General features: G+C 37.4%; 1 protein-coding gene across 28 annotated transcripts in view; it reads left to right on the top strand.

The window, feature by feature from the left end:
- The window catches only part of TBL1XR1 (TBL1X/Y related 1), a 172,682-nt gene that overhangs the window by 66,957 nt on the left and 84,312 nt on the right, over positions 1-21,413 (top strand). For 20 of the 28 annotated variants that reach the window (XM_082727703.1, XM_082727699.1, XM_082727684.1 and 17 more), the window contains one exon: positions 19,789-19,857. The exons of the other annotated variants lie outside the window; for them this stretch is intronic. The gene's annotated coding sequence lies outside the window, so the exon portion shown is untranslated. The remainder of the gene's footprint in view (positions 1-19,788; positions 19,858-21,413) is intronic. 28 annotated transcript variants of the gene reach the window in all.

Here is a 21,413-nt window from a genome sequence, read left to right as displayed (position 1 = left end):
AATGCTTAAGATACCTGTGTTTTGGTTCTTTTGGTGGATATCATTATACATTATGTCTTCATCTATTAGCTTTAGGCACAATTTATTATTTCTCTTCAGCTTTAAAAATGAAGTGTCCTTGGTAATGTTTTAGTGAAATATGTATTCTTTAAGTAATGCCTGGGGAGATAAAATTGTTTAGATTGGCATAAAACATGAGAGTGCAATAAGGTTCAATGGGCAGGAGAAATACTGGGAACTGTCAGGAAAAACATCCTGTGTTTTCCTTTACTCACACACATAATACTTCTGACACACCACATGTGTGGTAATAATTTTCCCACCAACCAGTTCTCCACAGCACCAGCTGGATGTCCTACAATTCAACTCAGTTCTGACACACTCTACAATGGACTTAGCCTCCGATCCCATAGGGTAGGGGCTCAGTCCCATAGGGGCTGTACTTCAGATGCCAGTTGCAAGTCCCAGGCTGTTGGCTTCTGAGTGACTGGCTATGAGTTGGAGTTCCCATGACGCCCTCCTGATAATTTGATAATTGGCGAGAACTCGGAAACCACCTACATTTACCAATTCATAGTAAAATAGTATGATGAATGAATGAACATTCAGGTGGAAGGGGTGCTTGGGGCAAGTTATGGGGGAAGAAGCACAGTACTCCCATACTCTAGCTGCCTCTTCTACCCTCACAGTATCTCCATGTGTTCAGCAGTCCGGAAGCTTTCTAAATTCCATACTTTTGAGAGTTTTATGGAGGATTCATCACATAGGGGATGATCAGTCATGAACTCAGTCTCCAATCTTCCCCTTCCTGAAGGATGGTGGGTGGGCCTCACAGTTCCTGAGCTTTAAATCATGGCTTGGTCTTTTTGGTGATCAACCCTCATCCCAAAGTGTACAGGATCCCACCACCTCTTTATAACAAAAGTTACTCTTAACCAATTCTCCAGCAAATTCTAAGGCATTTTGGAGTGTTGTGTCAGAAACCTGGGTCAAAGACCAAATATTGGAACAAAGACATCCCTAGTGCTTTTACTAGGAAATTAAAAGCTTTGGAATCTCTTTGCCAGAAGTCTAGTATTTCTCTGTGTCCTCCTTACAGACTTAACTTCAATCTAGGTATACATCTCTGACTAGAGTTAGACTTCAAGGAGATTTAGCCTCTGCCAAGTCATCCTCTGCTCAGAGAATTCTTTGGGTACTTGGAATTTGAAGTTATTCTAGAAGTTTATTTTTGCATGTATAGTATGGTTCGAACTACACTGTTCTTTTCCTCTTTATAGTGTAAAATCTGTGGTCCTTAAATAGGCTCTGAATGGGTGAATGTTCAAGAACACTTGAGAGTAAAAAGATTGAATAGTTTTGAAAGAACAGGCCTTCTATGTTGGCCTAGGATGGAATCAGTTTCTTAGAATGTGGTGTAACGGTAGTCCTCACTTGAATGTTCTACAAGAATGTCCTGAATTTCTGCCCGAGAATATGGATAAAATAAGTGGGGGGAGGGTTAAAAATTTATATACTATATAGTAAGAAATGTGTAAGAGACCATTGGCCCTAGCCTTCTAGTTTCTGATCGCTTATACTTTGCACAGTATGAAAAATAGCAAATTGATGAAGTTAGAATGTTCAGTGGTCTTGGTTGATAATTCACCTTATGCTGAACCCATTCTACTCTTCAATACTGGTTCTCGGCCCTTTGAATGAAATAACTAGTTTTGCTATATATTTCTCCCAATCAATAACATGGAAATTAAGTGGAATTTATTAAAGCTCTAAGTGGGACTTGCTGACTTTTTTCAGATTAGAAAATTAGTCACTGTACTATGGAATTTGAAGTTAGACAGATTCAAATTGTTAACATCTTTATTACTACACTAGAGAAGATACATATTAATAGGATTTATAGAGCATGTTAAATTATCCAGGGTAGCAAACATTAGGGAGAACTGAGAGCTTACATTGCCTATAAGGAATTTCCTGAAATGGGAAACTGCAAGCTACTTCCTATTACTTTTAAAACATTTTTTTTGATTTTCTATCTTAGAAGGAAAATAATTTTAGGCTACACAGATATTCATTAATTTATATGACATTCAAAACCAAAATAAAGGTACTATTTTTAAATGTGGTGTAATTACGGAAAAAGCTTAATGAAAGCCTTATTAAATTTACCCATTCATTATTTGCTGTCACCGAAAGTATCCTTCCCAGGAATTCAGTGTTGCTGTTTAGGCAGTAGTTTTATAGCTTCTCAGCTACTACTTGGAAGCCAGGGTACAGGATTAATAAACTGATACTTCTTTTAAAACATAGACATTTGATTATCCAATACCCATTATGGATGATTGGTTGTGATGTAACTTTGAAAATGAGTATTATTTTTTAGAGGCCAAAATCTTCACCCACTCTTGCTTTTGTGTCCATTCAGTAATTCTCTTTTTTTCTTATTTTATATCTAGTATTTAATCGAGACTGGATATATCATACTGCTAGTAGCAGTCTGTTTAAAAACAAAGTCACATTTTTATTTTATGAAATAAACTGTTAATTAACATTCATGAAAACAAAGTAAAGCATTCTAGACATTTAGATTGGGTATACCGATTGTTAGTTGATTTAATCAAGTCTGTGGTTCTATTAAAGGGCAGCTCATTGTGTCCTATAATACTCAAAATCTGGTAAAATGATGACTGCCATTAATTAAGTGCTTCTTATATTTCAGGTACAATTACATGCTTGATATGCATTATTTTCTTTAGTTCTCATGACAATATTCCTCTGAGTAGATTGTGTTAAAATCCTCATTTTACAGATGAGGAAACAGGTTAAGAGAGATTAAATAAGCAGCCTCACGTCTGGTGCTTGTTAAGTGGTGAAGTCAGTACTCTTGGATTTGGTTCTGTTGTAGTTCTTTGTGTGGTTTCTTTCAAGTTAATTCTAGAATTTGGTAAATAATGGATAAAGCTGTGGAATGGAAAGCAATGTAAATACTTACTGAGAAAGTAAGTATGCAAATGCACTAATGTAATTGAGTAATTGTTAAAAACTAGACATTTGTGTATGACTTCTGCATTTTGTTAAGTTTGGAAATGAATGTCCTGGCATGGGATTATTAAATGCATGTGGGAAAGAGTAGAATATTTGGTATGGTTAGAGGAGAGCAAGAGTATGAAATATTCAGGTTGTTGGAGAGGGGGAAGCAAAAAGTAAAAATAGGAGGAGGTATGAGGTAGGGATGTAATTTCACAGTAGCCACCAGTAAATCTAGAAGATCTGAAAATGCAGAACAACTCATAGTAAATGTGTAAGTGATGTGTAATATGATGTGAGGAGAAATAGCAATCTTTTTTTTTTAAGATTTTATTTATTTATTTGACAGAGAGATAACAAGTAGGCAGAGAGGCAAGCAGAGAGAGGAAGGGAAGCAGGCTCCCTGCTGAGCAGAGAGAGCCCCATGCGGGGTCCATCCCAGGACCCTGGGACCATGACCTGAGCCGAAAGCAGAGGCTTTAATCCACTGAGCCACCCAGGTGCCCCGAGAAATAGCAATTTTCTCAGTGAACTTCAGTTGCTGATACTTCTTCCTCTTCATTCCGTTCTCCTTTGCCTTCCCACTTTCCTCTGGCCTAAAGTAAATAGTGGGGTCAAAATCAAACTGTGTACCCTAAAAAAGCAAAACTTGGGTCTTTTAAGCGTAACTGTTGTTTTTAAATTTGTGCATCGTAAACAGTAGTACAGCATTAAAATGTTTCATCAAGATGTGATCATTACAATAATGTGTTTAGGTTATAAAATATTTCAGAGCTGAGTGCTTGTTAAATAATTGGCCATAGTTCTTATTCTTTACCTTTGGAACAAAAATTAATCTCCCAGTATCCTGAATTTCAGATATGGTTTGCGTCAGACTAACATTTGACTTCGTTCTTCTTGAAATTGTTTTGTGAGGGAGTGAAGAACAATAGAACAATTTTATTGTCATTGATTTCTGTAGTACTGTACAAATAAGGTCTTCATTTTAACCACTAGCCCTTTTGTGAGAGGGGTACATTTATATCATGTATGTATGCTTTTTTTCTAGGCATCTAGAGTTGTAAACCTTCTAGTGAAGGGCGATGGATGTATAAAATGAATATCTATAGTGGTGATAGAGCTTAGGTGGGATATAGGGGATCTAAAATTTAGCCACCTGTTGTAGTATATCCAAAGTCATGAAGGCATAGGGAACTAAACATGTACTTGTGAATTAACAGCCTAGAGATAGAAGGTAATGGTGTTTGATGATTGATTAGCTATAGTTGTTCCTAGGATATAAGGGAGGAGAAAGGGCCATATTTCTAGTTTGGGTTGCTGGGAGGATGGAGCCATGGATGGAGCCTGCATCTACATGCCCAGATGTAGAGAATCTAGGAATATATTAGGAATATAGGAATATAGGAAGAGGAACCAGTTTGCGGTGGGAGGTGCATTAAGTGTATGCATAGTAACTTTGAAATGCTTTGGAGATCTCTCTGGGGAAAATAATGTCCAGTTGGATTCAAGTAACTGAAGATACTAATTTAAACAGATCCAGAGGTAGGAAGTTACAGGGTTTTTTTTTTACCCCCTCTTTTTTTTAGTGTGAAGAATTCAATCAGGCCTTGGTTGCCATTGCCGTGGTTGAAAAATGACTGCTGTTTCAGGAGGCATCAGGTTTAATGGGAAGAAGTGCTGCACCCATTACCTGTTCTCAGGAAAATAAAAGCTTTCCTTGCTGCCTCCTGTGCTGGGATGGCTGAGAGCCCCTGTCCCCACCCCTATTTCTGTTTAGATTTTTTTTTTTTTCCAGTTTTCCAAAATTGATTGTTTATGCACTACACCCAGTGCTCCATGCAGTACTGCCCTCTGGACTGTTTGACATGGCTACCTCCAGTCACAAGAAAGGCTGAGAAGGTGTTGATGTTGATATGTTGGTGCTTTGCACAGAATTGCCATTATGTTAGTGGAGAAGCTGAAGGCCACTAAATAGTTGTTATGTAAATAAATACATAATTAAGCAGTGGCCCAGCAAAGAGACCCACTATTGCCTCTTTCACTTCAGAATTTAAAAAACAGCAACTGAATATTCAGATAATCAAGTGCTGTTGCATTATAAATTTCGGGTGTATCCTATTAATGTATGCCTATTAAAATATGGCATTAAAATAGGTGTATGCCTATTAAAATAACTTCAGCTTTAGATTTCATCAAAGTTGTAGGGGAGGAGATTGAGGACTACAGGTGATGGGATTCAAGGAACCAGTAGGCATTGTAGAGAGATTTAGGAAAAAGAATTGAGCAAATTTAATGATTGATAGGGCTCACAAAGGAGATAGAGGGAAGAGTCTAGGATGACGTTCAGGCTTTTGATTTGGGTGATGTTAAGCCGGAAGCAACACAGTATTTGCTGCAGAAATAGCTTTGGTGCTTTATATCTTCCAAGACTTTTTGATTAACTTCCAAAGTAGGGATGTTATGCATTTTAAAGTTTCATGCTTTCTTATGAGTACTGATAGGTAATTTAAATAAATTTAATCAAACTCAAATCAGATGAAGTTACTGAGTTACTGATTTCTGTATATATCTGCTTTTTTTTTTTTTTAATTTGATTTATTTATTTGGCAGAGAGATACAGGGAGAGAGGGAACACAAGCAGGGGGGGTGGGAGAGGGAGTAGCAGACTCCCCGCAGAGTAGGGAGCTAGATTGCTGGGCTGGATCCCAGGATCCTGGGACCATGACCTGAGCAGGTGGCAGACACTTAATGACTGAGCCACCCAGGCACACCTGCATGTATCTGTTTTTAAACAATTAAATCCACATGGTATTTCAAGTACCTAGTTAGTTGTATGTAATATTCTAAGTCCAGAGTATTTGGGGGCTGGGTAAGGATGGGTGACAAAATGTATTATTTATTGGTTGGCTGACTTAAGCTGTCTTCTGGTGGGTGCCTATGATCCTTGCTGTACTGATTTCACCCTATCAGTGGCAGTAAGAGAATATGCAGCTAGATCTCTTTCTCCTAATAAAATGATAGCTTCTGTGAAAAAAATCTTTGTCATGTTGGAATCAAGGAAACTTTTGGGAAGCAAAAGCTTTGAAAAGAGACTCAGGAGGCTTAGAGGAGAGTGGTTAAGAATTTAACCTGGCATCTGATGTCTGCTTACTTGACCTCTTATTAATTGTTGATTGTGGTTTAGGAACTGCATTGAGCCTTATAGTTAACTAGTTTTTAAAACAGACACAATACAGTTGTTTATAAGATATAAATGATACTAAGTGTGCATGCAGTGCAGAGTTTCATATTTCGTTATTTTGGGGAAGAATACTTAACCTCTGGGCCTCAATTTCCTTTTGAACTCAACTGCTTTTCTTTAGCCTTGTTTAGCCTTAATATCAAACGAGATTTTCTATGCTCTTTGTAAGTTTTTTTATAGTATGTTAGTTTGGTTTTATGTCTGTGTTGCGGTATTTCTCAGTTCAGTTCAGTCAAACCCGGTCATTACAGGAGGTGAATCAGTCTCATAGAAACTAAGTTACAGGCCCAGGACCACTGACAGCCAGGTGTGTTGTGAGGAAAGGGTTCACCAGATGTTTTCTCCTGTGGATAAATAACTGTGGTTCAGTTTTTAGCGGTGGTTCGCTTAAAAGTGGAATGTCCAGAAGTATTCCAGGCCAACATGGGGGTATGGCAGTGTGGCTGCTGACTGGTGAGCTGCATCTGGACTGGGAGTACCTGTGTGGAGGGAAGGTGTGATGCATTCTTAAAGTGGAGCATGTCCAATGATGGGCTGGGTCCCTAGGAAGTTATGCCCATGAAACTCAAAATGGTATTGGTCCCTCTGTGGAGCTTGGAGATTTTAAGCAGAGGTAGCTTCCTCTGAGTCCTTGCTCCTTCCTACCTGAGTAGGGAAGTGGTGGTACGAGGAAGAGGTGCAGAGACAGTAGCTCCCAGATTTCACATTCTGCCTACACGTCTGGCCTCATGCTACAGGATAGTCTTTTCCTGTCCTGTATCCTTGCATTTCTGAGTAAATTCAGTGGCGTTAGGTTTTGTGAGTTTGTCTAATCCAGCCTAAGTCATCAGAGTTCTTTTTATCATTAGCCCCGATTTGAGATCAAGAGGCCGGTCAGTAGTCACACACAACAGGTTTTCATCCTCTTTGTGGGGAACATATTTTTCTCATAGTGTTGGTTTGTTTGTTCTTTCCTTCTTTCTTTCTTCCAAGATTTTATTTTATTTTTTATTTGGGAGAGAGAACATGAGTAGGGGGAGGGAGAAGAGTCAAGGAGAGGGAGCAGCAGGCTCCCACTGAGCAGGGAGCCTGATGCGGGTCTTGATCCCAAGACCCTGAGATCATGACCTGAGCTGAAGGCAGTCACTCAGTCCACAGAGCCACCCAAGTGGTCCTCCTCATAATATCCTTGAAACAGTTTCTGGCTTACATTCCTTCTTAAAAAGAAGAGATTAAGATTTTGTTCCCCTTCTCCTATCTCCACATATAGTCACCACCCACTTCTCATTTAATACTTGTTGGAATCCAGAATTATGTTTTAGGTGTGATAATAGGCACAGTTTTTCTAGGAATTTACAGTGAATACAATACACAAGGTATTGAGACAAATTCAGTTAACCTTTATAGAGTCTTGCTTTGTGCATTTTCATAAATTAATCTCACTGTCTATTTTTGTTCTACTCAAGAATATTAAACACAGGGTTGGGGGGAGACCAGCGGTTCTTAAGCATTTGAGGAAGTCTTGGTCTGTATCCACATTTGTGTTTTGTTACATTTACTTAGTTTGGCATTTTAAGGTGGTGATGGCAGATAAATACAGACAGTACCAGGCACAATGTAAACATTTGCTGGATATTTAAGAATTGAGCCTGTGTCTAAACTGCAGTAGAACTTAAGTGACCAGACTTTCATTTCAGTGGCATTTTTTTTTCTGTATGTTTTTGTTTTTGTTTTTGTATCCTGTGTCTTGAAAAAGTCCAAAGCTTTTTGATGTTAACTGGGCAAGAATGCTTGTATGAAAAATAATTGGGCTAAACAATTACAAAAGTTTTGCGTGTGGTTTTTTTTTTTTTTTAAAGATACTATTTTTTTTTACTTGTCAGAGAGCTAGTGCACGTGTGTGCACTTAAGCTGGGAGAGAGGCAGGCTCCCCGCTGAGCAGGGAGCCAGACGTGGGACTCGATTCCAAGATCTTGAGATCATGATCTGAGCCAGAACGAAGGTAGACACTTAACCAGCTGAACCACCTAGGTGTCCCTACAAAAGTTTTTTAAATTTAGCATATCTTCTTTCTCATTTGAGAGCATTTATGATGACCACCATATTATTATAGTGCTAAAGATTTATTTTTAATTTTTTTATTTTTATTTAACAATTTTTTTTTCAAGTAATCTCCATGCGCAACATAGGGCTCAGACCCATGACCCCAGGATCAGGAGTCTCATGGTCTACTGACTGGGCCAGCCAGGCACCCCTATAATGCTAAGTATTTAGATAAACCTGTTGTTTATGATGCCTGATATTTATCCTAAAATTATAGCTCTGTTATCTACAGGAGGTTGAGGCAAGAATGGACAGTTCAGAGAAGAAATTAAGAGTAATTGAAATGTAAATGACTTATTTGGTAAATAAAGATGTTTCAGGTATGGCTTCCAACAAACAGGAAAATGACAGTAATATGACAACAGTAAGGTAAGACACATCTTCATACATGACTGCCTGCATGCAGAATGTAGAACGTACCATAGCTTCTTGAGCATCTCACAGCTCTCACTTGATATGCAGACTGGTTCTGAGCATCCTACTTACTCCTGCTACCTGGGGGCACCACCTCCTCCTCCTCATGAAAAACTCCTGAATCCCTTACTCTACTTGGACCTGTTCTTTTTTCATAGCTTGTCAACTTCTACATAACACTTAATTCTAAATTATGCTGGAATTCAAATTCTGCTAGGGCAAAGATCATTATTTATTGATGTATTCTAGTAAGTTTTGTTCTGTTGTTAGTGAAGGGCTAACTTTAAAAATTAACAGTCTAGTAGAAAGGTTGATAAAACTTTTCTTCCCCTCTCATTTCCTCTTTCTTCCCACTATGGTTCTATGGTCGATAGCGGGATAACTCTTTAACAGTCAGTAAAAGCAACAGCAACGGTGACAGTTGTGCCATCAAACTTGGCTGAGAGATAAAACATAGGCTTTAAGTTATGTTGCTTTCTAATCTCCTGATGAACAATTTGGCTTTTTGATTTGTTTTCTTGAGTAACTAAAGCGTCACTAATGGAGAGAGTTCATTTCTAGTATGTAGGTCGTTTGTTGATGGAATCTTTAGTTGCTTCCATGTTAAAGAACTGGGGAAAGATAAGAAAATCGACATTTCGTTTTAAATGCAGTTCTGTCTAGGGCACCTGGGTGGCTCAGTGGGCTAAAACCTCTGCCTTCGGCTCAGGTCATGATCCCAGGGTCCTGGGATCGAGTGCCGAGTCGGGCTCTCTGCTCAATAGGAAGCCTGCTTCCCTTCCCCTCTCTCTCTGCCTGCCTCTCTGCCTACTTGTGATCTCTGTCCATCAAATAAATAAATAAAATCTTAGAAAAAATTAAACAAATGCAGTTCTGTCTACAGGTAGTTTTATGAAGTTGATTTAAAAAATAATTACAAATATACAATTTGTTTCTTTCCTGTATTAATTATATTATGACAGAGTTGTTAAAAAATGTAAAAAAAAAAAACCTTTGCAATAACACTGTAGTTCACATTACAGAAGTGATTTTTGGTGTACAGGTGTCACTAAAGTATGTCAAAATACTAAAATAACAAGCTCATTTTCTCTTAATTTATAAATATGCATAATAGCTCTCATTTCTTCTCACCTACTCCTTGATGAACATCAGCTGGTTTGGGCAAAACTTACGGCCAACATGTTTTCCTGCTTCCATTTGCTCTAGTGAAGAGGGTTTATTTCCAGGATTAGTCTGTTACTCTGTGACTTCATTGTTCTCTTTCTTTGTTTGCTTTCCTTTCATGTCCTTTTAAACGAAGCATTTATAATTAGCTGGTATTTATTAGTATTATTTGTGAAAACATCTTTAGGGACTTGATAGGGTTGGTGCACTTTTATTTTTAAATCATAGTTGTCACTGTTTATGATAAACTGAACTCTGTTCATACTGGTCAGGATATCAAATACACTATCTGTGTAGTTTTATACAACAGCCTCATTTTACAGATGAAGGCATGCTTATGTTTATATGAGTATGATATGAAAGAACTGAACTCTTAAATAGAAAGAGTAGCTGTTCTTTCTGTTCTACTTCTGCTGTCCTTTAAGTGTCTGAAGATTGATCACAGACAACTACTCAAGTTTTAATAACTTTTTTTAATTGAACTTCATTGTTCCTGTATGGTGTCACATAGATATTTGAATGCTTTAGAAAATTTCTTTCCCATGGAATGGTTATATGGTTTGAGCAGAGAATGCTTGAATAATCTGTTTTTTACTTCGTCTGTTAGTGTGATTTTTTTTTTTTTTTAATATATCTTAGGTCATTTAACCTAGTAGATTTATGCTTCATCCTGGATCAGTAGACTTTTGGACAGTTTTCGGAATTATTTCAGTAGCCAACATAGTATATTGCTTGTTGCCCTGTGCGTGTTATGTGTATGCATAGTTTCACTGGAAAAAGTAATACCCATTCCTTCATGTATCCTCTGTGGCTGCTTTTGCATTATAATAGCGGAGTTGAGTAGTTGTGACAGAGACGACGCGGCTTGCTAATCCAAAAATACTTAACTTTCTGGCCAGGTTTGCCAGCCTCTAGACCATTGCTGAGGAAGGGCTAAAAAGTTAGATTAAGCAGTTGCAGTATTCATTTAGTTGCAGTCTGTACTTTATTTTAACTTGAGTGGTGGGCAGTGAGAGGAGAGTTGTCTTCTGTATTGAAATAAATAAATTGAAATTACTTAAGAAAGGTGGTCTTCTTTCTTTTCATGACCCCTAGAGGGTGTGTGTGTGTGTGTGTGTGTGTATCTGTATCCCTTTCTCTGTATTTGTGTGTCCTGAGTGGATCAGGCAGACAACATGGCTTGTATTTGCTTGTTTAAATGTTTCATTTTAAATTTGGTAAAAATAGTTAAATGGAAACCAGTTTGGCAAACCAACATCAGATAACAGTTTAACATATTTTAGAATTATAAATACATCATTTGTCATATGTTTAGAGTAAATTAAATTAAGAAAGGATAGCCAGCCATGATTTCTTTAAGGATGGTATTCCTGATACTTTTTTTTTTTTGATAGAAACATTGTAATTAAATGAGCTTGTTTTGATTTACTGAAGGCAAAACACTTATTGGTACTGTCTAGATTATAACAATCTTTGAAATACAAGCTCAGAGCAGCCAGTTTCTATGTTTTTTTTTATGTGAAAATCTGTAAGGAAATACTTTTAGTAAAGACAAATAAGACTGACTTTTACATCCTTCAGTAGTAAATAAAAATAACAACATTTAAAAATTCTCAACCTAATATCTAGTTTAATATAATGTACATACATTTATTTTCTCTGTGCTCAAAAGACTTCAGAATGACAAGTTTATTTTATTTATTTATTTTGGGGGGGGGGAGAGAGAAGGGGGGAGGGGCAGATGGACAGGAGAGAGAATCTCCAGCAGGCTCCAAGCCCAACAGGAGCCCACGTGGAGCTCTATCCCATGGCCCTGAGATCATGCGCTGAGCCCACAGTCTAGAGTCAGATGCTTAACTGACTGAGCCACCCAGCCACCTCACAATGACAGCTTTCATTTAAGTAATTATCTGCTGGCATGTTTTTAATTAAAAAAACAAAAGTTAAGTTTATCCTTTTCTATTACAAAGTGGAAGCTGAAGATTAAGTTTTCAGGTGTGATTGAGAGGCTCTGTTTCACTGAGACAGAGGGTCAGGTGTATTCATTTCATCACTGGGTGTTATCACACTAGTAATGTGTGCTCATTGTTACTGTGTGGTCACACAGGACAACTGCCGTGTTTGGTCACACTCCAGATTTGTTCTAACCTAAATGTTTTATCAATGTTTGTTTGTTTCTTTCTTTTTCTTTTTCTTTTTTTTTTTTTTGAGGAGTAATGCTGTTATAAATGAACTCATGAAAGATCTAATGTATTAACAGGACTCTCCAGTCACAGTAGTACATAGCACAGCAGAATATGAATGGGGAGTTTGTACCCTGCATAGAAGTGTGCAGCCAAGGGAGCAAGTGGGTGCTCACATCTGGGCCACCAGTGTCAGCTATGATGTTTTTCTGGTGTGGCACTATGTCATTTCAGAGGGAGGGGCTCCTCTTACGTGTGTGTGTGTGTGTGTGTGTGTGTGTGTGTGTGTTTAAGATTTTATTTATTTATTTGACAGATGACAAGTAGGCAGAGAGGCGGCGGGGGGGTGGGGGGGCTGGCTGGCGGGAAGCAGGCTCCCTGCTGAGCAGAAAGCCTGATGTAGGTCTTGATCCCAGGACCCTGGGATCGTGACCTGAGCTGAAGGCAGAGGCTTAATCTATACTGAGCCACCCAGGCACCCCTTTACTTATATATATTATTTAAAAAATGATTGCATGTGAATCTTAAAACAAGCACTGTTTAGCACTTTACAAATATTAAGTTTTTCAACTCTTAAAACAATTTATTTTCCATATGTGAAAACTGAGGTACCAGGAGGTTAAGTAACTTGCCTTTGATGGGCTAGTATGCTGCCAGCCCAATCTGTGTGGCTCCACAGCACAGGCTCTTTAACCCCCTCTGCTGTAGTACAGCCCCCCCCCCCCTTCTTAAGTTGTCCTCCTGGAGTCTAACTTGCACAGAGGTGGCTACAGAAGCTACTGATGGGCCTAATAATACACTTGAAAGCCTAGTGGGAAGGAATTGGACAGGGCACATGTATGACCCCTTACCATGTGGCACTGTAGTAACATTCGTGCTGAGTGATATATATAGGTTTTGTTCGAACATTTCAATTGATTTGTGTGACAGTTTTCCTTCATATTGAGCAGAAAAAAAAATAACTTTCTATAATTCCTACCTACTACCTACAGTACTGTCACATAAAGAGTCTCACTCGGGAAACTCTTTATCTAAATTTAAGTATCAGCATTGCTCCTTTTGTGCTTTTAAAATGATAACTTCTCTGTCTTGTAGTCTTTTTTCTGGGTCTCTTTCTAAGATGTTTTCACTATTGTCCTTTCTTTCCTAATTCATTTTTAGGGAGAGAGGTTGAATTTATCTTTTGTTTCTTATGGTTAACCTTAAAATCATTACAGTATGGTTCCCAGCCTAGTTCTGAGGAGTAGTCACTTTGCAGTGCTAATATTTGAAAGAACGGATCCCCCCATTCCACCCCACCTCCTCATCCCGCCCATAGATTACTAGACTCTGACTAGTAAAACCCCATTCTGCCCTTTCTTGCCACAAAGTCCAGTGTTTTTTTTTTTTTTTTTAAGATTTTATTTATTTTTTGACAGACATCACAGGTAGGCAGAGAGGGGGAGAAGTAGGCTCCCTGCTGAGCAGAGAGCCTGATGGGAACCTTGATCCCAGGGCCTTGAGATCCTGACCTGAGCAGAGACTTAACACACTGAGCTACCCAGGCTCCCAGTCCAGTGATTTTTATCCCCAACTAGAATCACCTGAGGAGCTTTTCATGTACCTGATGTGCAAATTTTACTCTAGGCCAGTTATATCTGAGTGAGGGACCTGCTGTGTCACAATTATGTTAGATTCTGGAACAATCTTTCTGTTAATCAAAGACCCAACATCCCTGGCAGAACTGTTTCATTTCTGCTGGGAATGTATTGTTCAGCAGAATGATTTTTGTGTTGTCCTAATTTAGCTGTTCAAATTCTTGGTATCTTGAATCAAATATTCAATCTTTGGGAAGAGTGAGAAACTGAATAAGATGTAGGAATTGTATCAGTTTTTTCTTCTAACTCGCCAGGTGCTGAGGTACTTACCTACCTTCATATGTGGTCACAAGCAAAGTTTGATTTTTCTTATGCATTCTGTTACTTCTTAGATCCTGAACTATTCCTATTGCCTTTTGTCACCCCTTTACTTGTTTCTTTCTCTGAAACTTAAAAAATAAAAAGTTGAGCTGTTATCAGCTTTGTGTTAAGAAGAAAACAGTGTCAGGTCTGTCATGTTTTTAAGGCATTATAAATTAAAAGTTGCACAATTAATTTAGTAGCAGTTTTTTTTGGAAAAGGAAATTATACTTTCTTTGTTGATATGTTCACTTTTTAAAGCAACTAACAATAGTGCGTATTTATCCGTATGTTTTATATCACCTTTCTAGTATCACAACTCAAGTTTGAATCTAAGCCTTTTCACATGTTCACATTCTCTTCACGCTTTGAAAGTTAGTGAACTGGAAGCTTTTGATGGGTAGATGTCGTGCCTGAAAAATAAATTGGACTTTCATTAACACTTGAAACTGCCCAAACTAAACTTTAATTTTAAAAACGTTGTGGCTTTCTCTAATTGAATTTGTGTTTTTATGGTCTTTAACTGGATTGCTTACTCTCTGACAGGCAGATTTCAAGGTACTTGATAGCTATCTTCTTTTTTTTTTTTTTTTTTAAAGATTTTATTTATTTATTTGACAGAGAGAGATCACAGTAGACAGAGAGGCAGGCAGAGAGAGAGAGAGGGAAGCAGGCTCCCTGCTGAGCAGAGAGCCTGATGCGGGACTGGATCCCAGGACCCTGAGATCACGACCTGAGCCGAAGGCAGCGTTTAACCCACTGAGCCACCCAGGTGCTCCGATAGCTGTCTTATTCTTGCACAGTAATTTTTTTAAATGTAAATTTAATACAGAATTTAGCTGCATATGATGCAACCAATGAAACTAACCCAACTGACGTAAGTAATAATAGGACAATTAGACACTAGTGCATGTTTAAGTTGTTTTTGATATGATTTTGTGGTATTGAGTATATCTAATTTTTAGGAAAATGGGATCATAATATATAGCTTTTGATTCCATTTTTCCTGAGTCACCTAAATAACAAAAGGAAGTGGAAAATCATAGCCAGTGATGGCAGAGCTATTTGATCTGTACCATTCTGCCTTTCACTCTGACCTCAGGGTTGGTTTCCTTAAGATATTCTTCTGTTACGGCTCTTTCCCCCTTTCCACTAGCTTCATCATCTGGATTCCCAGAATATTATCAGTGTACGTGATTGGGTGGGAGATAAAAATGGGGAGAGGAGAGCGCAGACATCCAGACGCTTAGCGGCCTTGATGAATGAATGCTTAGTATGTTACTAGGAATTGCCATATGGAGGAAAACAGCTAATAAAGTCTTTAGTGAAACGGATTAGTGGAATTGAGAAGATACAGTTGAAAGTTTTTGTTTTACAAATATATATATATATTTTTTATTGTTCCAAATATATATATATAATTGTAATTACTTTTTGTTGTGTTTTCAGTCATGTGCTAAGCAATTTAATTTGGGCTTTATCTGTGACATTTCTTTTGCCAAGAAATTCATTTAATAAACATTTTCTTAGCAGATTATGTTAGGATTCTTACGTTTTTCTCTTAATTCCTGGAATGATTCCCCAAATTCTCCACAAATTTAAATTCATTTGTAATTTCTATTTGTTAAGGATACGAGGTACAGTTTCTTGAATTTGTTTCTGGCTACTAGGTTCTAGATTAGATTATGTTGCTACACTAAATTATAAGCACATTTTTGTTTTGCTTGTACCTTTCCTTGGGGGAAAGAACCCATAATCCATTAAGTTCTCAAGCGTAATAATTTTTTTATGATTTTATTTATTTATGTGACAGAGATCCCAAGTAGGCAGAGAGGCAGGCAGAGAGAGAGAGAAGGAAGCAGGCTCCTTGCTGAGCACAGAGCCTGATGCGGAGCTCCATCCCAGGACGCTGGGATCTTGATCTGAGCCAAAGGCAGAGAGGCCTTAACCCACTGAGCCACCCAGGCACCCCTCAAGCGTAATAATTTTGAAGATTAGTCAGAATATACTGTTGTGCTGTTTTAAAAAGATTTTTGCATCTTAAAAAACAATTCTCCTAATTATGTGTAGGGGGTAGATTTTAGATGTCTGCTGAGTTAGTGTCTATTTCTGTGCTGAAATTCTATTCTGAAATTAATACTTCCATCTACTTCAGGTAAAATGTCCTGAAGTATAGATTGTAAAAGCAAAGCTTTGTATTTGGATACAGAACCAAAGCCTACACACATTTATTGCATTACAAGAAGTAAAGCAAATGGGTTTAGTTTATGTAGTACACAAAGTAGTTGTTGATTTTAACACTAATTTTATAATGTGACTGGTCACGTGCTCTTTGAGTTTTCTTTTAATGGCTAAATATCAGCCTTTATTTGCTACTTCCTAGAAGTGGTACTAAAATTACTGGTAATAGCCAGGCTTTCCTAAACATTTTTAAAACAAAAATCCACTGTAAGTTGTCCCTTACCAATATAATTAATTTGTGCTGTAATAGTTTCTATTGTGTTTTATTTTCAAATACGTGCATACCTATTCCTATGTTATATTATTAATAATACAATACTTAGTCAACTTATGGATCTTAAGAACTGTGTATTTTCTGTTCACTATTCTTAGGGCTTTTGTGGTACAGCAGGGTGAACAAGTAAGTCCCTGGTCTCAAGAGGTCTGGTAGGGGAGGCACGATAAGAGTATATGGCACTACACAGGTGTAATAAAGGAGGCACATATGTGTCTCAGTGGGTAGTGGGGTAAATAATCAAGGGAGAAAGCAGATTTGGGCTGAGCCTCAAAAGAGATGGACTAGGTTTGTGGCCAGAATGATAGTAGAAGGTAATTTCTGCTATGAATGAGTTACGTCATGGCAGTCAAAGTGGCAGAAAACGGAGAGATTGGTGACATTCTATGGTGAAGAGTAGGAGATGTGCGGTAAGTGTGATTATAAAGGCAAGTGTAATGGATACACATTTTGCTTTTTTTGGACAACTTGAATTACTTTAGTACAAATAGTTTCAATATATATTCTGTCAGATTATCTTAAAAACCTTATATTTTTGTAATCTTTTTGTAGGATATATAATTTTATCTTTTAAAATTCAAACAATTCATTTTACAAGCTGAAGAATTGTGTGATATGCTTTATAAATGCACAAAATGGCCAGGGCTTGGCTAAATGAGTTGACTAGGAAAACCAAAATGTAGAACCCAAATATGTAGAAACCAAAATATGGCCCAGGCAATATCAGATCATATTATATCATATATCTATATTTTTGAAATCCCTCTGTTTGGGGGCACCTGGGAGGCTCAGTTGGTTAAGTGTCTGACTGTTGGTTTCAGCTCAGGTCATGATCTTGGTCTTGAGGTTGAGCCTCATGTCCAGCTCCATGCCCAGTAGGGAGTCTGCTGGAGATTCTCTCGTTCTGTCTCTCCTCCTACTCACAAAATCAGTCTTTCTGTGGAATAAAGAAATAAGGTTTTTTTAAAAGAGGAAATTCCTCCGTTTTTTAGATTGTGTTGTGTGTGCAAATGGGTGTACCTGTTGACATATTGTTTTCCACCAATTTATTTACCCTTCAAATCTTAGAATCAGATATTTATTTAACTACTTAAATGTTTATTAAATTGCTGTTATGACTCTCTCCCGTAAGGGGGTATAGTCTGAAAGGAAAAGCTAAATGAATCAATGAAGAAAATAAAAGTAGAGAAAAGATAATTAGAGACCTCTGCAAGAGTGATGACAGAAAGACTCCTTAATCACGGAAAAGTAAGAGAAAACTAAGAGAATCAAGCAGAGGAGGAACAAGAAAGACTAGCAACTGGAATGACCTAGTTTAGGATTTTCCAAAGGTAGATAGATTGGTGTGAGTTTCTGTGTGGTATGTATATATACCCTCGTAATGAAAATAAGTATCCTTTGGAGTACAGGGCTCTATTAGTCTCTTTTTTGTATTTTTAAATTAAAAAAATTAAATGTTATTAATATTTAATACAGAGGTTCAGATTTGTACCTTTTATTCAGTCTGACATCAGAAAGTCCTGTGTAAGGGGGAAGAGTGGGAGCTCCACCGAGTAGCAGGGACACTCCCAGCCCTTCTTCATCCCTTTTCTGGGAATTGCCATGTGTCTGAGCTTACTTCTATAAGTTTACTTATGTTTGATCATGTTGATTTATGGCTTATCTTATCTAGTTTCTACCAGACCTCCCAAAACAGACTAATAATTTAAAGATTTATACATAAAAACCTGAATATAAGAAATGTAAATAGGAAACAATGTAATGATAGCACTGATACTTAAAACTACTAGAATGAGCTTTTCACCTGCCACGATCTAATCATTTTAGAAGATGGTTAAAATCATGAGATTATCAAGAAGGATATTTGACATATGAGCACACATCTTTTCTTTTTAACTTTCGTTTTCTGTGTTTTAAGATGTATGTAATTTAGGAGCACATGTTAATTATTTATAAATAAATAGAACTAATGTATGCAAAACTTTTCTCTGATATGTTGCAGCCTGCCAGTTTTTAGATAACAAGTAACCATATATAGCTTATAACTCAAAAATTCATGAAATCTTTATGATAAAACAACTGGTATTTATAACAGATAACCCAGAGGTAGACAGAGCCTAGTGCTAGCTCTAATTGAGTTTTTGTTTGGACTCAATCATGATGTCTCTCTGGGGGTGTTAGAAAGGGTCTGCCGACTAGTTCTCCAGCGCCTCATGCCAAAACACCCTGGTGCTCACTGCAGTGTTCTGAAGCACCGGTGACTGGTGGGATATTGTGTGTTCACGTAGCTATCTATAATTTCAGTGTGTTTGTGCCATGTTTAATAAATACTATTTTAATTCCTAAAATTATAACTTCCTGGGAGTTCTGTAGTAGCACTGCACTAGTTCAGTATGGCCATGGAGTTGGCAGCGAGCACAAATGAGAGTTCTAGTCAATGAAAGATCAGATCAGAGAGGAGCAGATGTCAAGGGATTAAATTCTTTCTCCATTTATTCCGTGTATTTGGTTAGTTATCTTTGTAGTGTTTGCTGACTTAATTCACTAGTGAGGTACTGATGGTAAAGCTCCTGCTGTCCTTTCTGTGACAATCCACTTGCCTCTCGCATGAAGCTGTGCTCGGGCCCAGCATATGGTGGCGTCTGCCGTGGTCCGTGTTCCACCTGAGAGCTGCCACTTCGGCAGGGTATGCGAACAACAGCTTGTATGTTGACACAGAAGGCTGTGGCTTAGCAATTCAGGGGACTGCGTCAAGTCTGTCAAACGTACACTTTGAAGAGACTGAACTTGAAACCAACCATGCGTTTGTCTTTATTAAACAGAATATGTAGAAGACCAGTCGATACCAGTCTTCATGACTCATGATCATAGATTATGAACACACTGTCCTGGGCCCTGTTGCAGTAATATTTGCACAAGTTAAGTTGAATCAGGGTGAAGTGTACAAAATTGCACTTCGTGCAGTTTCATCTCTTCCACTCTCATTTTGTTCATTGTGTCAGCCTTCTAGGAATGTTGTAAAGATTCTGGGCCTGCCACATACTACTCAAAAGTTGCTGTTGTTGCTCCTGATAACAGTTGTGGAGGGAGAGAGAAGGATAATCACTGGTGATGGGGACCTTACAGACATAAATAGAATTTGATACATGAATATTTGGTATGTGAAATTTCTTAAGCTGAACTTGTTTTAGGGCACACTGAATATTTTACTCTCCTTTTTCTCAGCATCAGAAACTTGTGATTGGCGGTACCGGATATTCAATTGCACATCCCCACATCAATGCACTGCCAATGGTAAGAATCCCTCCCACTCCAAATGCTAGTATTTTAATTAGTCTTTTTATTATTATTTTATTTGTCAGCATCCATTAAGAATTTTTAAAGTTTCTCACAGTTTGACAAAATACATCTATGTTCTGGAGTAAAGAAATGGTTTAAAAATGTGTGTAATTACTTAAAGTAATTTTTATTATTTAATTAAAAAAGAAAAGAGTGAACCCTTAGTTTGGAGATTTCCATTATCCATAGATTTTCTAGCCTCTTGCCTGTGGTTGCCAGGATGAAAAGTATTATATAGCAGTGATATTGTTTTAACAAGTGGGCTATATTTTGTGAATAGAATTTTCATGTTGAGGTTATAGCATCAGTAATAGCTCTTTGTGTTTTGTCAATCATCTTACAAAATAGTCTTTGTGCGTGTTGTATTTATCTTAATATTTAGAGATAATGGGCAGTTAAATGGCTAAAGGTCTACCTGTTTTTAGTGAGTGAATGATTTTCAGGAGAGCCGTTGTTACTATTTAAAAACATCATTTTAGAAACCTTTCTCTGTGTAATAAAAATCTGTGAACTATATTATACAGCAGAAAAGCCATTCTGTAGGAGTTGAGATTTGCTTTCTTTTCTGTGTATGTCTGGGATTTTGGCAGAAACTTATAAAATTAGATGATAAAACCGGGCTAGATTTTTAAAGATTATTCTCACTGTAGACTAAGTGATGTCATTACTGGTAAGTAAAATCAGAATGATTCTCCCATACAAAAAGTAATTCCTTATCTAAATGGTATTGGTATGTATTTTAGAGTTCAGTAAATGTAGAAGAATGAATTTTTACTTTCTGGGTTTTTTAGAATTAATGATCTATTTCAAAATATTTTCTATAGTACATTATTAAAATTTTAAATTATTTTACTTAATCGGACTTTTATTGTAAACATTAAATCAGGTAGCTATAGAAACTGATAAAGGTTCATAGAATTTGGTGGGAAATAGTAGATGTATCAGTCTGAAATAAAAGCTGCTAAAAATTAACTAGAACCAGGATAAGTGAATGAGATGAGTTATCTGTGGACATATTCCTAGGAAGTGATTCATTTTAAAGATGAACTTGTTAGTATGTTCTTAAAAGGAAGATTTCCTCTCCCTGTTGCCTCTCTCTCTCAGCAGTTAATAGCAGATGTTGAAGAAAATAAGAATTTTTTTGTACGGCCTTACCTAGCACGAAGGATCTGTGGTTCTTCGTTAATTTATCAGACACTTGCTGGGTTCTTTAAGGTGCTTGGGTGACTCAGTAACCAATGTTAAATCTGTTTCCTTTGGAGCATTACAGTTTCTCATGCAAGAAGCAGCTCTGGGGTAAATCAGCGCCATCATTTGTATTACCTGTCCTTGGCTTTATGTTTGAAGTTCACATTTGAAATCTATTGGTTTTCTTAATTGTTGGAGCCTTAACAATTTATGGCATGTCCCCCTTGAGAATCCATTAAGCAGGCCTATTGGGTATCTGAGGTTCTAGTGCTGTGTGCACGGGGCTCTTTTTTTTTTTTTTTTTAAAGACTTTTTATTTATTT

This window comes from Mustela nivalis, assembly GCF_964662115.1.
Source record: "Mustela nivalis genome assembly, chromosome: 1".
Lineage (NCBI taxonomy): Eukaryota > Metazoa > Chordata > Mammalia > Carnivora > Mustelidae > Mustela > Mustela nivalis.
This window is presented reverse-complemented; position numbering and strand designations above follow the sequence as displayed.